The sequence below is a fragment of the Panthera tigris genome, chromosome A2, assembly GCF_018350195.1.
Source record: "Panthera tigris isolate Pti1 chromosome A2, P.tigris_Pti1_mat1.1, whole genome shotgun sequence".
NCBI classification, from domain to species: domain Eukaryota; kingdom Metazoa; phylum Chordata; class Mammalia; order Carnivora; family Felidae; genus Panthera; species Panthera tigris.
In genome coordinates this window covers 88,422,106-88,436,829 of record NC_056661.1, presented here as the reverse complement: position 1 = coordinate 88,436,829, position 14,724 = coordinate 88,422,106, and the positions used below count along the sequence as shown (strand labels likewise).

Below are 14,724 nucleotides of genomic sequence, written 5' to 3'. Positions count from 1 at the left end.
AGGCTAGTGGTCCCGGGGGTTTTACATACCAGACAGAACCAGCTACTCTTTATGAGGTTTACAATTGTTTGGACATTATTTGTCCTGTTTCTTCCGCGGGAGGTCCCTAGAGACTTTACGGTATAGCGTACATAGGTCCCAAAGTCAGCCAGCCGGACGTGGGCTCAAACGTCAGAGGCTGCTGCACAGACAGTGCACAGGGTGGCCAGTCCGGAAAAAACATGCCTGAGCGTGGCCGGAGCTACATTTAATCCACGCTGCTGACAGCCTGCGCGCCGGCAGGGATGGACTTCGGCACGCTGGGGAGGACTGGCGTGCGCAGAGGAAAGGGGGGCCGAGGGCTGGGGGAGGAGATCGGAAGGGGAGAGGTAATCCCCGGCGTTTTGAGCATCCCCTTTTTAGAAAGACTGAGTCTCTCCCAGGACAGCTGCTGCGGTCACACCACAAACTTAAAAGCCGCCCTCCCGCTCGGAGCGTGCCTTTCCTCGCCACACTCGCCTCCCCAAAGCTCCAGCTGGTGCCTGGCTCCCCGCCTGTCCCGTCTCCGCGCTCGGGGCCAGCAGCGCCCCCTGCCTCCCGGCCGGGCCTCTGCGGCCGCAGCCTCCGCGCTCCGCCAGGGCCGCCGGGGCTCCGCGGCTCAGCCAGGGCTGCCTCTCAGAGGAGCTTGCGCCGGTGCCCCGGGTCGCCGCCGCGCACTCCCGCAGCCTGCATCCCCGTCTTCGCTTCCTGAAAGGACGTCTGGCCCAGAGAGAGGGAGAGAAGAGTTCGCAGCAGGTAAGGCTGCCTTCTGGTCACCTGCTACCCCAGTGGGAGGGCGCGGCGGGGACCGCAGAGTGAAGCCGGGGTGACTGGATTTGGGGGGTGGCCGTGGGTCCGAAGTGGGATGCGCAACTCCAGGAGCTAAGGAACCGTCGTGGGACCGAGAAGGCGCTCCGGAGCGGACGAGGTGGGCGCGCGGGGGACCAGACAGGGAATCTGTGCACTTAGGTGCGGACGGCCTGTGCGCGCCGCGCCGGGGACAGCGTGGCGGCGGGGGCGCGGTCCCACCTCCCAGCTGCCGCCGCCAGAGCCTCCTCGGCCAGAGCCTCCCGCCGCCAACACCGCGCAAAGTTTTCCGCCGGAGACGCTCCCGGGAACTTCACTCTGTCCCTCGCTCCCTCCGCGGCCAAGGCGGCAGAGAGCGCGTCGGGACGTGACCTGCAGCTTCCGCCGGCTGCAGGTTCATTGGGAGACGCGATGGTGGGGACCGTCCGGGGAGGACTTGACCAAGGGCTTCCACACTCTCGCTCCCCCCTCCTCCCCGCTTTTCCCCTTGGGCTGGGAGGGGGAGGGGACGGGGAGACCGTGGCGTTTGTTTGTTTTGTGGCTTCGGGAGAGGGATGGGCGATGCCTTTTGCCTTGAGAAGGAATCGTGACGCTCCGTCTGAGGGAAGCGCGCATCCTTCTTACCCTGAGGGTAAAGTTGGGGTCAGACACCAGCCACGAAGCTGGCTGTCTGGGAAATGCTGGTTATTGCAAAACGCACTCAGGCTGGAGCGGGGCATCCCTTGGTAGCCTCGGCTTGGCTCGGAGTTGACTCCTGCTGGGAATTTAACGCAGTGACTCTACCCCCTCCCCGACCCCGGGTGTCCCCTCCTGGCCCCCGGCCGGCCCGCCCCGAGTCGACGCGTTAATGGGCTGCCCTGTCAGAGCCAGGGCTGTTTTCGGCACTGGCAGATTCTTCCCTGGCGGCTTGTGTTCAGCCTCGTGGGCTGAGTCGTGCTTCCGTCCCAGCGCGGAGGGGACTTGACAGGAGGAGGAGACGGTGCGCTCTCGCCGGCGAGCTGGAATCCAAGGGACTGGACGCGCGTCGCGCGCCCTGCAGCTGGGGCCATTAAGGTCCCAAATTCCTTGTTACGGAGATCGGAGTTCAAAAGGCGAACTTTTCGCCGTGCAGCCCGGAGTGAAACGAGGACTTCACCAAAGCCCCTCCCACCCTTCCTTAGCTCGTCAGTGCCGTTTGCTCTAGCGAAAGAAGGTGGGGGGGGGGGGGCTTGAAGTCTCAAGTTTAGCGGCGAAGTCTTCTCTTCCTGTGTTTGTGGGGGAGGCCCTAATGGGGAGGAAAGGGTCGAGGGGGGAGTGGAGAAGGGATGAGACCCCCTCCTGCGTCTGGTGCTGCTGTTGCGTAACCATGGCAACCGCCTTGGCGCGAGCGGTCAGAGCCTTATGGGTTCCGCACGTGGAAGGAAAAATGTGGAGGGTGGGGAAGGGAGAGAGCCGCATGTCATCACTCCAGTGTTGCCTTCGCTTCTCCTGCTGTACCGAGGCCAGATATCGAGGAGATGAGCAGGAAGGGTTGGGGTTGGAAGTGCGCAGCCCCAGCGGGGAGTTGCTTTAATTCTGTCCAGCCTTGAAGTCGTTTGAGGCTCCTCCCAGCAGCTAAAACTGGCCAGAGGAGTCACCGCTGACAAGCTCCAAAGTGACAGTCCAGGTCAGGGAGATGGGAAAAGACCTTGGCCCTTGGAAGAGCAAGGCCAGGAAATACAGGAAGGTGATGTGGGAAGAGATAAGAATAGGGTCAAGAGGTAGCTGAGAGACAATAAAGCGGTACTGATTTGGATTGCCAACATTTCAAATGGAATTTGCCCATTTATGAAATGGAAAATTGGTGGAGATGGGAAGGGACATTTATCAAACACTTGCTGCATTGTAGGTGCTTAATACATTATCACGATTAATATTCCCAACAATACCACTCAGTGTCATTCTTCTTTGTTTTTAGTTGACAAGAAAGCAAAGACACGGGATTAGAAATGGGTGGTGTCCCATTTTGGTTTTCGCAATTCTTTTTTTTTTTTTTTAATTTGTTTTTTTTTTTAACGTTTTTATTTATTTTTGAGACAGAGAGAGACAGAGCATGAACGGGGGAGGGGCAGAGAGAGAGGGAGACACAGAATCGGAAGCAGGCTCCAGGCTCTGAGCCATCAGTCCAGAGCCTGACGCGGGGCTCGAACTCACGGACCGCGAGATCGTGACCTGAGCCGAAGTTGGACGCTTAACCAACTGAGCCACCCAGGCGCCCCGGTTTTCGCAATTCTAACAAAGAATCCTCATCCTTAAATACTTAAAAATGGAATCGATGGTTAGGAGAGTAGACAAAGCAGTTATTTTCATCTCAAAAATGAGAATAAGGAGATCTAGAAGTGTTAATTGGTATGTCCAAATATAAACCAGTAAGGGGCAGGCCTGAATCTGGACCTGTTTTCCCGTCATGTGGCTCACCTTTCAGGGACTTCAGGAAGCTTTCCGTCATCACTTAGGTCATCACTTAGAGGCCCTTTCTAAGATCACTTTGATACTGCATCTGTATATGATCATTTACTAGGGAAGAACACCTAAGAATTTAAATGGAATCCATTATTGAGGATTGGTATGGACCACATCAAATGTGTAGGCCGAGAATCGTATGCATGTGATATTAATAATCTATATTTACACAGGTCTTATTGTACCTTTTAGGAATTATTGAGTGGCTTTCGTAATAATTGGAAAGAAAAGATGAAAACAAACATATTTTGTCAAATAGTAACCCCATGGCTGTATTGAGAAAATTTCCTGAGATTAATGGAGATTTCCTTAGTCTATTTATTGCTTTCATGACCTGAATACCTAAAAACTTACTTCATATTTTGGCACCACTGTTTCACCTTTGTAAAAATCTGCTGTCTGTCCGTTTAGGAGAAGTAATGATGTGACTCCTGTTACCTTCCTGTCTCTCTGAGAGGGGGAGGTCAGTGAAAAGCATCTGACAGTGCAAAATGTTTTGGAATTATCAGGAAACCATAATCAATACCAGCAGAAACTAAGGGTACAAGGTAGAGAAAAAATTATGTGGCTTTTATTTTACCTTCTTGCAGAATTGCCTTTATGGGTGAATCTTAGTTAATAAATTTGCTTTATATTTTTACATGGGAAAATACACAAAGATAAATTGAATTTTTCATTTCTGCGTGTGTGTGTAGGGCTGGTAAGGGTAGGAGTAGGAATTATTTTCGGTAGCAGGGAAGGTCAGGAATATAAACAATTACAAAGACAGAGGAAGCCCATGTACTGTTTCCAATGACAGGCTAACAGATCGACTGTAGGTCTGAACTTGAGTCATGGAGCTGAATTGCTCTCACATTATTTCTTTTCCAAAAGTAGGAAATGCATTGTTTGGGGTTGGGGTTAAAGTAAGTCAGGAAGTTTCAGAGTACCTCATTTTTATTCTTCATACTGTGATCTCATTCCGTTACATGAGCATGTGTTAACCATAAAAAGCCTTATCACAGACCTGAAGAAGTTTCCGAAGATGTCTTCTGGAATTGGTAGGTATCTCTGTGGACCAGTATTTGTATACTGCTTGTACAGAGCTACTGGATTAAGTCATCACCATTTTTATTAAGTATTTGCAACATCAACTTTTCAGTCTCAAAGAAAGAAATATTCCAATTGGTGTTGGCTTCATAAACACTAGTATGTCTTCAGATGGTTTTTTTATGGCTTCATTATTTTGAGAAAAACAAATGTGACTCTGAACTTTATTGTTCCGTCTGGGAAATATAATGGTGTGCTGACATATGTTCTTTGGGAAGCATTCTTGTCAATTAATACATGATTTATTTCATGAATAAGAGTAACCATAGCTCCATTTTGAAAAATTATTATTCTTTCCATAAATACCTGGAGCTAAACAAATTACTTCAATAAAACAGCATTTCAGCACTCAATAACATATTCCTTGAAAGAAAAAAAAGAAATGTCCACATTTGTAAAATAAATAGGAATAATAGTAATAATGATTGACCATAGACAAAATTGTTAATCAGTTTCTTCCTACCTCAAAGTTTGGTTAAAAAATACTCCACTAATAGAGGAAACCTTGGCCCAAATCCTTTTTTATTTGTATATCTTCATCATACTTTTAAAGCTAATATTCTGAGTTTTTAGTAATGTGTTTACCTCTTTACTTTTGTTGTTTATGATTGTTGACTAGATCATAAGAACTTTGGAGGAAGGAAGTGACTAACTTTTTATACCTTCAGGTTAGTACAATGCTAAACATATTCAGATGCTTAGCACATACTGAAGTCTGATTCTGTATCTACACAGTCAATGCAGTGATTTTGAATCGCTTTACTGCCTACAAAAGATCAGATTAAAGGTCTTTGCTATTATACTTTACTTTTGCTGAGATTTTTAGGAAGGAGACTTTCATCTTACAGCTGAGTTTTACCCCGTCACCGAAAAAGGTGGTGAGATGCTGAGTGTGTTATCCTAGTACATAATGTCCAGAAGTGGTGTAATGATTGTGTGAAACAGGTATATGAGAATACTTAATAAACTGTTGCATGCTATGAAAAGTTATTATTTCATTTTAAATTTTTTGTGTGTTTTTTAGAAGGACCCAGTTAACACATGAGAATCTACATCATCTGTGTCCATATTAGTTCACCTTAACTTTGTACCTAAATAATAATTAAAACGAAGGATGTAGCTAAAGCAAAATTCACTATGAATAGGAAATACACTGATAAGCAACTATAACAGTTTTGAAATGATTTTGAAATTTAATAATAATGAGATATACTCAAATAATTACACAATTATAGGGGCGCCTGGGCGGCTCAGTCAGTTGAGCGTGTTACGCTTGATTTCAGCTCAGGTCATGATCCAGGGGTCATGGATGGAGTCCTGCATTGGGCTCCGTGCTAAGCATGGAGCCTGCTTAAGATTCTTTCTCTCTTTCCCTCTGTCCTTCTCCCTCTGCTCGTGCTCTCTATCTCTAAAATAAAATTAAAATAATTAGACAATTACAAATATAAATTATTAAAAACAGGGGCACCTGGGTGGCTCCGTCGGTTAAGTGTCTGACCTCGGCTCAGGTCGTGATCTCATGGTTTGTGAGTTCAAGCCCCACATCGGGCTCTGTGCTGACAGCTCAGAGCCTGGAGCCTGTTTCAGATTCTGTGTCTCCCTCTCTCTCTGACCCTCCCCCGTTCATGCTCTGTCTCTCTCTGTCTCAAAAATAAATAAAAGATAAAAAAATTTAAAAATAAATAAATAAATAAATAAACACTGAAAAAAATGTAAAATTATTAAAAACAGATAGTTAAGTGCTTCAAGAAGCTCGAATATACAATGAAACATACTGTTCATACTTAGATTTTACTCTATCTTCTTTAATATTTGATCATTCATATCCATGTTAATAATATTTAATAATTTCTAATGTCATGAGTTGCGAACCAGGCTATCTTTAACAATGAGTTTGCTCATTGTTTTACAAAGCTCAATAAGCTACAAGTATTACCCTCCCATAGAAATGTATAAAATAAACCAAGAATTAGGTGACTAGAAGAGTCTGCATTTATCTGAATCTATCTTCTTTTTAAAGATGCAATGTCTTCTTCAGAAATTAGGAATAACATGTCCCTTGTTTCTTCTATAGGTAATTTAACATGATAACTTAAACATTTTATATCTACAAAGCAGAGAGTCAGGTAATTGTTAAATAATTGTAAATCTGATGTAACAAAAATGAGACACCAGTATTTTTATTTTTTTTTTATGTGTATTTATTTTTGAGAGAGAGAGAAAGAGAGAGAGACAGGGCATGAGTGGGGGAGGGGCAGAGAGAGGCAGAGACACAGAATCCAAAGCAGGCTCCAAGCTGTCGGCACAGAACCTGATGCGAGCCTCAAACCCATGAACCCTGAGATCACGACCTGAGCTGAAGTAGGACACCTAACTGACTGAGCCACCCAGGTGCCCTGACACCAGTATTTTTAAAACTGGTGGTTAATAGTGTTTTCTATTAGTGAGTTTTACTAGCAAACCATAGGAAAAATGGAAACATTTGCTATGTTTTCCTAATTAAATAGATTTAAATATCATTAAATGGTGCTATTACTACTAAGAACAAAGTCAATAAAATAATCAAAAATGTCCAAATTACTGATCATCTTAAAAAGAAATATAATACTCTTGCTTTCATGACAAAGAAATAAAATGGTGTAGGTATATGAAGGTGTCATTATTAACCTACCATCAGATAAATGTCCGATTTATTTTATTTTTTTTACTAACTGTGCATTTTACTAGGTCTCCTCTTTAATTAATATTTTGCATATCTTAAATAGCTTTTAAGGATGTTGGTGTCATATTTGGTCCAAACATGAGCCTACATAACCGATACCTAATTAATGAGTTAAACATCAGTAGTTTCAGACATACTACATTAGCAGAAATTAGACTAATAGGATTGCTCAGTAGATATTGTCTGGAGTTGCCTTAGTGAAGAGGCAGAGAAGTAGTGTAATCCATACATTTATTATCAGCTTGTATGAGTTGCTTAAAAGTGTCCAAAGTACCAACTTAAGTTGCTTAAGTAGTTCCGTAGAAGCCTTTTTTTACACATTATGTTGACAGCTGAACTCATGCCTGAAGATGCCATAATCTCAGATTACATTTAAGTAGTCTGGTTTTCATGATAGAATGTATAAGATCAGTGAGACTTTTACTCCCACTCTTTGTTTTTTACTTGGGTTTTGGTGTTTGTTACTGCTGTTGCTTTTGGATAAATGTTTCCTCTTCATATCTGAATTGATTGTTCTATGAAAGAAAGAAGTGAATACTATTCTTATTTGGAGACATGCTTTCAATTTTGAAATATAACTTCATTTCAAAGATATTTAGAACTCGGAATTCTCAGTTTACTTTGAATGCTAAATACTGGGTCAATAGAAATTGATATTAATTGGAGTTTTTTTTTTTCATGTTTGTTTGTTTGTTTACTTATTTATTTAGAGAGGGAGAAAGAGAGCATACACAGGGTAGGGACAGAGAGAGAGGGAGAGGGAGAATCCTAAGCAGGCTCCACACTGTCAGAGCAGAGATGGATGTGGGGTTCTATCTCACAGACTGTGAGATCATGACCTGAGCTGAAACCAAATATTGGACACTTAACCAACTGAGCCACCCAGGTGCCCCACTAATTTGAGTTTTCTTGTTGAAAGGGGGTGCATGTTTTTTTGTAGATCTTTTATATTTATAATAATGATTTTCGGGGTGCCTGGGTGGCTCAGTCGGTTGAGCATCTGACTTCGGCTCAGGTCATGATCTTGTGGTCTGTGAGTTCGAGCCCCGCGTCGGGCTCTGTGCTGACAGCTCAGAGCCTGGAGCCTACTTCGGATTCTGTGTCTCCCTCTCTTTCTGCGCCTCCCCCGCTCATGCTCTGTCTCTCTCTCTGTCAAAAATAAATACACATTACAAAATAATTACAATAATGATTTTCATCACAGATACAGTTCCTGATCATTACTGAAAAACTAGAAAATATAGTATGCATAGAGATGTGTTAGTAAAAATGTATTCATAAACCTACAAACATATATGTGAATTCTTAGCTTAAACATGAAATTTATTTAAAAAATAAATTTTATATGTGACAGTGCCTAGATCTTGTTTTCTAATGCCATCCTCCGATAAAAGGAACCAGGGATTCTTGGAGATATGGCTGATTCAAAGGCTGGGGCAGGAAATCTATACCACGGACCTGGAGCTTCCTGTAGTACCAAAAAATAAAGAAGTGCTCAACATACACCCCACTGCCACTGCCATTGCCACATACACACAATGATTGGATATGTCAGAAAGACACAGAAGCCAATTGAAGGAGCTCGCAGTGGCCAAAGCTGGAATAATTTGAGCAAAACAATAAAGTTGTACTGAGTATAACCCCAAATGTAAAATAACTATGCATGAGAGCGTGCTAATATAAATGATTGAATAGATTAACAAATGGAGAAGAGACAAAGCTCCCGTGCAGAATTTCAAATAATGTATGTAGATACTCTGTTCTCAAGGAGGGGAGCCTAACTCCCTACTTCTGAGGTGTAAGCTGAGAATGGTCTTTTCCTCCAAACAGTACAGTATGGAAAGGGGGAAAATGGTATTATACAGAGGTTCAGCAAGCTTGACAAACAGTATCTTGGCCAGGTGATCAAGGTCAACATCAGTCATGAAGCCAGTTGTTAGTACATGCTCTTGATATGATGGGATGAAAAGGACCCTTTACCTCTGCAATCTCTCTCCCCAAAACCCTAACTCCAGTAGAACCACAAAAAAAACATTAGACAAATTCCAGTAGAGGGACAGTCTACAATACACTTCGCTGACACTCCTCAAACTGTCAAGATCATCAAAACCAGAGAAAATCTGAGAATCTGTCACAGGCAGGAAGAAGGAAGCCAAAGAGATAGGGATTCGATGTAATGTGATATCCTGGATGGGATCCGTGAAAAGAAAAAGAAGATTAGGCAAACATGAAGGAAATTAGAATAAACTATGGGCTTTAGTTAATATATTAGTATTGGTTCATTAATTGTAACGAATGTCCATACTAATGTAAGATGTAAATTAAAAAAAAATAGGGGAACCTATTATAGGGTGTGTGTTTAGGGGACCTCAGTACTATCTTCTCAATGTTTTTGTAAATCTAAAACTATTCTGAAACTGAAGTCTATTTTTAAACATTATATTTGAAAGCATATAGATTAATCATGGTGAGAAACTCTGTAGGAGGTGAACTGTTCTCTCGTCAGCAAGGTTAATGTCATTCAGTTAAATGCTTACTTTATTCCCCTAGTTCAAGGTACCACTATTCTGCCTTTTGAGGGGGAAGAGTGGTAAATATTATAGATATTATTATACTAAACACATATTTTGAATTAGCTCTTCTCATAATCACTTTTTTGAAAGAAAATGTGGTATCTGGATTACTAAAAAATGTCCCCATCGCTATTATTATAGGTTCTCATGAAAACAAATCTGTGTATTATCATGTCCTGTAAATCAATCTTAAATATTAAAAGAGAAGACAAACTTTTTTTCTACTGTCCTTGCTACTTTTATGGATATTGACAAGGTCCATCTCCTGTGCCAGTTCTAGATGATGATTATGCTTCCAGAATTCTTGCCAAAATGGCTCAATGATTATTTATTCTTTTTACCCCTCTTTGAATATCAAGGACACCTACTGCATTAAGTATGTTAAATACTATTCCCTACCAAATATTATATTTAATACACATATCATTCCTATTTTGAAAATTGTAAATATACCTAGGAGGCCATTATGTCCCCTAAAAAACCCCCTAGAAGCTGAGACTTAACCCGTGTTCCCACTAATGTAGAGTGGGGAGGAAATACAGGCTGCCATTTCCCTTTACGTGTGTGTGTCTGTATTTTCACTGTGTGTCTTCTCATTTTTTATAGATGCTTTTTCCCTCTCTCTATAAATCACACATTATTCCTTCTCTTCCTTGTGTGGCAAATTGTTTCACATTTTTAAAAAATCTAAGTTGTACTGTCTTGGACTAGTCTCTTTTACAGTTGGACTAAAGTCCTTGTGTTTTACTTATCTAAGCTTTCATAGTGGTGTCTTATTTTTTATTGTTACCTCATATTTACAATTATTTAACAGTTATCTGACTCTGTGCTTTATAGTTAACTATAGTTTCTGCTGAATTTGTGTTCTAGTGTGGCAATTGTTGAAAAGTTTAGCTTTGCTTTTTTTTTTCTTTCTGTTTTTAGTTTGTATGAGTCATAGCATAAAAAACACATTTGAAGAACTTGTTCAGGATAAGTCATGGAAACCAATTCCAGAATATGTGACTAAAGGGCCTCTTTTTTGGTATGACCCCACTGAATTTCCTGAAATAATGAAAGCGTCTGAAAAAGACCCAGATCAATATGACTAATATGCTCTGGGTTCTCACTGGAGTCTTAGATTCAGGGTTTTCATTTTTGTTACACAAAATAATTGAATACATTTCTAAAAAAAGAGAGATCCTGCCTATGGTAATTTAACCCAAACAAGAGGAATGAAGAAATCTAATAGTCTGACCAAAACCTTTTAAAATGCATACCAGAGACTATCATGTTGTCTCCTTTTTCACTTCCTATCAGTGTACTTTCAAGTTCTTGTTGACTTGTGAATACATAATTATAACTAGAGTACATTTTTTTTAAAAAGATCTTTGTAAAGAAAAGTAATCATCTCAAGTTTTCTCAACTTTGAGATTTGACCCTGTATTAGATGACAACATCTTTAGATAGTGCGAATGTACACTTAGTAATTTTATCGTTGACATGTATTCTGATTCAAAGTTCACCCTGTTGGCCACACTAGGGTCTGACTTGTAGCTTCACATATTTCCTTATCATAATTGAATTAGTGTGTTATAAGTTGCTCTCCAAGCCGGATGGTAGAAGGTTAAAGAAGCCACACCATTCTGTCTGCAGAAGTAAGCATTTGCATGATGACATAGCGTAAGATGTTATTTATGACATTCAAATGGGAAGTTAATACCAATCAACTTTTGAAGTTAAGACTTTTATCACCTGTAAAGAAGCTGTTCAAAAGCATTTATGCTGGCTATACAGATGAGAGCCCAACATTTCCCTTTCTTTGGCTTGATTCACATTTCACAGAGCCGTGGGGATTGTTGTCTTAGACTGCACTGTGATGAGGTTTGGCAGAGAGTATTCATTGTTCAGGTTTTAAAAAGGGCAAGTTTTTGGCAGGAATAACTTGCACAGAAAAGAAATGCTATGCTTACACATGTGCACTCAATAAACCCTTCAGAGAGCTTGGGCTAAGAAATTGTGGATTCCTCACTCCACCCTACACCCCTATCTCTGTATGTTGACTGTTTAGAACCCTTTTGTTGTGTCACTATCATATAGACCTTTTCATTTCACAAGAAATGGTACTTTTGACTCCTATTTCAAAAGTTATTAGAGTACCGTGAGTGGTTATTTCATATCCTGTGCACTTTCACTTGAGATTTATTAAAAATAACAATTGCATTGAGATCTGCTTTTCCCTCATATTTATCAGTCGTCACACAACCATCATCTCCATGATAGCCAATCATCCTTTCTATGTATTGGTGACCCTTGGTTATTTCTGATAATCCGAAATGAAGATATAGTTTCCCCTTTTTCTTTTACTTTATTGCATTCAAGCCGTGTTGAAAGTGTCTGTGCTGTAAGCAGTTAACGTATTAGGACAAGCAAAACCGAAAAGTCTTGTAAATACCCCAACTCAATAAGCAGGGCAAACCAGAGTCAACCTCATGGGCCTACATTCTCCATACTCTTTCCTTTGTGGGTCTTTGACTGCTCTGATTTCTCCTTTCCCTTGGGATAATTATGCCTTTTACTGCCGCCACCTCTCCTGGCCTCTAGCTGATGCCCATTCTCCTTGCCACCTTTACGTATGTCCTCTAAGTCTTGCCTGAAAAAGTGCTTTTCACTCAAATGCTACCCACCGGTCCTTAAGATCTTTTCCAGTCCCCAGTAACTATTAACTATTACCCTCTCTCTAACTTCTAGGATCACAAGACTAAGTTTCTCAAGGATGAAGTTTAAATGGTTGTTACCTTGGTATCTTTCATGTTCCCATCGCCTATCATCGAGTCTTGTATACAATAAGTACACCATCCAATACTTGAAGGGAAATTAATCCATTCAGAATCCATTGCCTCTGTTTCTTCCTCGTGCAACTACTTTAGATATATAATTCATCATAAAGTTCATTTGATGTCTCTATTCCTTCATCACAAAGCTTACTTTGCATGTATTCGTATTATTTTTGAGCCTTCCCACCTCTAATTCCCTTGTCATCTTTTATTTGAGAAGTATTTATTGGGTGCCTTCACTGGGCACTATGAGGGTCTCTGATGAAATACACATGAAGAAACATGACTACCCTGCAGTGGACAATTATAAAAGAATTCATGATCATTAGGGGTCAAATCACATCCCTTTGGGATCTTAAATACAATAAACAAAAGGTCCTATTCATACTGCCGGTCTTTTTTCTCTAGGGCCTTTTAAAAAATTATGTCATCTTCTTCCTTAACTTCTGCTTTTATCTGTGTGTAGCTTATGCCTCATGTGTCCTCTCCAACCCTGACTTCTCTCTTGGATCTCATCTATTGCTCCATACTACTTCGACGCTTGTGGGTTGGTCTTCATTGCTCAATACTCCACTTATAAAGAGGTTTCACTGGTAACTGAAAATTTCAGAGTCTTTGATTAGTGTAACTTGAGACTGGGGCTTTGAAGTGTGGGAGGGGATGTGGTGCAACAGTTGAGACGATGCCCTGTGAAAGCAGACAGCCTGGGTTCAGATCTTAGTTCTGTCCCATCTTAGCTGTGTGATTCAGACAAGTTGCTTGACCTTTCTGTACCTCTTTCCTGTCTTTCACCTAGGGGTTTGTGAAGGTGCTGACCTCGTAGGGGCATTGTGAGGATTAAATGGGTTAATACAGGAGAATCAGATGCTGTGTGGCACATTACAATATCTGTGGGTATCTTTTCTTTGTCCTTATTCGGATCAAGCATATGGCATTTAAGGTCAGATTCTCACACCATCTACACACTGTTCCTAGTGACTTCTTGTTCTTTATCTGCTGAATTCCCTTCCTTTCATTTGAAGAACAGCCCTTTGGTGACATCCCTGTTGTGTTCCTGGATAATAGAATGACGTTTTAGGATTGACGATTACCACCTCCTTATTTTTCACAGACGTGTGTTTAAAGAGCCATACAGTTGACCCTTGAGCAACATGGGTTTGGACTGCACAGGTCTACTTATATGCGCTTTTTTTTTTTTTAAAACATATATCAGAAAACTTTTTGAAGATTATGACAACTTGAAAAAACTCATATAGCATAGAATAAGTGACAAACTAATTCAGGTCATGAATGCATAAAGTATATGTATATACTACTTTATTTAGTCATTTACCACCATAAAATATATATAAATCTTTTATAAAAAGTTAAAATTTATCAATTTATCATGGCGCCATTCACACTCGAGAGAAATGTAAACCAACGTAAAAATGCAGTATTAAATTATAGCTGCATAAAATTAACTGTAGTATATACCGTACGACGGAAACAATTTTGCAGTCACACCCTGTTGCTGTTGCGGTGAGCTCAAGTGTTGTGAGAGGACCCACTAAAAACACGGTGTGACACTAATCATCTCCATGTGAACAGTTCGTCTCTCCCTAGTAAATGTCAAATCATAGTAAAAAGTGATCTCTGTGGTTCTCGCATATTTTTCACTGTGTTTAGTGCAATACCATAAACCTTAAATAAAACCATAGGAACCACACGAAGATTAGTGATGCTGGAAGTGCCCCCAGGAAGCAGAGAAAAGTTATGACATTAATAGAAAAAGTTGAAACGCTTCATATGGACCATAGATTGAGGTCTGCAGCTGCGATGCCTGCCATATCAAGATAAATGAATCCGGTGTAAGGACCATTGTAGATAAAAGAAAAGAAGTAAATGAAGCCATCATTGCAGCTATATCAGCAAGCAGAAAAACCTTCTACTTTTTGCAGAATATCTTCTTTATCTCCTATGTAAAATACAGCAAAAAAAAAAGGTAGCTTTTATGTGGGTACAGAATTGCTAGAAGAAAAGCATACCTATAGACTCTAATATGATTTAAGAAAAAACGAAGTCATTATATGACAACTTAAGGCAAAGAGAAAGCGAAGGATCTAAAGCTGGGGAATGTAATGTCAACAGAGGAGGATTTCACAATTTTAGAAAGAGGTTTGGCTTAAAAATGTCAAGATAAGAGGAGAAGCAGTTTCTGCCAACCAAGAGGCAGCAG

At 41.2% G+C, this 14,724-nt stretch overlaps 1 protein-coding gene across 1 annotated transcript in view; it reads left to right on the top strand.

Moving 5' to 3' along the window:
- Positions 1-545: 545 nt before the first annotated feature.
- Positions 546-14,724, top strand: part of SEMA3D (semaphorin 3D) — a 198,866-nt gene continuing 184,687 nt past the window's right edge. Inside the window, exon 1 of the mRNA XM_042965395.1 lies at positions 546-774. The gene's annotated coding sequence lies outside the window, so the exon portion shown is untranslated. The remainder of the gene's footprint in view (positions 775-14,724) is intronic.